Source organism: Coenobita brevimanus, chromosome 25, assembly GCF_032717465.1.
Source record: "Coenobita brevimanus isolate Jiangsu-jjx chromosome 25, ASM3271746v2, whole genome shotgun sequence".
NCBI lineage: Eukaryota > Metazoa > Arthropoda > Malacostraca > Decapoda > Coenobitidae > Coenobita > Coenobita brevimanus.
Window position 1 is genome coordinate 14,429,124 of NC_136978.1, and position 2,121 is coordinate 14,431,244.

Consider the following 2,121-nt stretch of genomic DNA (forward strand, 5'->3'; position numbering starts at 1 on the left):
TTCCATATCCACTCCACAACAATCTCACCCCCATACCTAAGCATTTCACCACACACTCCATCAATTCCTGGGGCCTTTCCCAACTTCATATTCTTCATCGCTTCCATCACTTCCGCCCTACTGATCTCTTCCTCTCTCCTCTCATCTCTTCTTCTCCCAGCCATTCCCCAACCACTTATACTCGCACTGCTCTCACCCTCCACATTCAACAAATCCTCAAAGTGCTCCTTCCATCTCTTCAGTTTCTCTCTCTTCTCCACCAACAATCTATTATTCCTATCTTTCACTCCCCTACTATTTCCCCTTTCACACTGCCTTACTTTCTTTACCTCCTTCCAAAACAATTTCTTACTCTCCCTCCATTTCACACTCAGATTCCTCCCAAACTCCTCATCCACTTTCTTTTTACTCTCCTTCACCAGTCTCTTAACCTCCCTTCTCCTGTTCACATATACCTCTCTCTTCTCTCTCTCATCTTCTCCCCTACCTCTACTCGCTAACCATTCACTATATGCCTTCTTCTTTTGTTCCACAGCTCGTTTCACCTCATCATTCCACCATGCTGTCCCTTGCACACCCTTGCATATCCTCCTCACTCCACAAACCGCCTCACACGCTGCACCTATCTCTTCCGTGAATATCTTACATACGTCTTCCACCCCTTCCATCTGCTCTAGCTCATACCTTCCCAGTCTTTCTTCCACTATGCTCTTATACTCTGTCATTTTCTCACTATCTTGCAATTTCTCCACCCTTCTCACAGGAGTTGCTTCCTCCTGTTTTCCCCTTTGTCTCCTCAACCACTTTCTTTGCAGCTCTACCTTGGCCATCACTAAGTGATGGTCTGAGACTCCATTCCCCCACCCTCTCCACACTCTTGCATCCAACACTTGTCTTCTCATTCGCTCATCCACACACACGTAGTCTATCATTGCCTTTCGTTCAACAAGTTCACCATCCATCCTCCTCATTACTCTCCATGTATACTGGTGGATCATATTATGCTGAAAGTAGGTGTTGGCTATTGCCAACCCCTTACAAGCACAGATGTCCACCAAAGCACTTCCATTCCCATCTTCGTCAGCTGGCACACCCCACTGACCAACCACTCCATCCACTCGTATAAGTACCCTACCATATACTTTTCCTTTTACACTAAGAAGGCAAATGCCCCTGTGATTCCCACACACTTCTTTTTCTCCTTTTCCATTGTACAGGGGAATAATTATACCTGACTTCCAATCTTCTGGGACTCTACCTTCCTCTCAGGCCAATCTGCACTGCAATCTTCCATATCCATTCTACTACTCTCACTTCCCCATGCTTCAGCATTTCATCACACACTCCATCAATTCCTGAGGTTTCCCCATTTTGACTATTTTCATTGCTTCCACAACTTTCATCCTGCTGATTTCTTCCTCTCTTCTCACCTCCCTTTTCTCCCAGCCATTCCCCAGCCACTTATACTTGCATTACTTTCATTCTCTGTGTTCAACAATTCCTTAAAGTGTTCTCTCCATCTGCTTACTTTTTTCCCTTCTCCACTAGCAATCTACCATTTTTATCTTTCACTCCCCGTCTTACTTCTTGATCACCCTGTCCGATAAGAATAATTTGGATAAATCATCTGGAAAAACATAATATGATAACAGAAATATTGTTTGGTTTTAGAAAAGGAAAATCATGTTTTACTAATCAATTAAGCTATTATGACAGAGTTGCAGAAACACTACAGAAAAGAGAAGAATGGGTAGACATGATCTATTTGGATTTCAAGGAGGCATTTGACAGATTTTTTTTTTTTTAATAACAGAATGGAGGAAGGAAAAACAAATGAATAAAAAAAAAATAATAATAATCCATACACCAGATTACTGGTGTCCTCTGTTCATAAAACATGTGTTACAGTTAGACTTGAACAGCTGTGGGTTGAAATTTGGAGGGAAACAACTCTGGGGAAGAGAGTTCCAGAGAGAAGCAGTTCGGGGAATGAAAGAATTCTGATAGGCAGAAGTTCTGCAATATGGCTGAGTGACATTCCAGTCATGAGCGCTACCAGATGCCCGAGTAGCACAAGGGAAGGCATGGAGAGATGGCACCACGGACACAACTTTGTCTGAT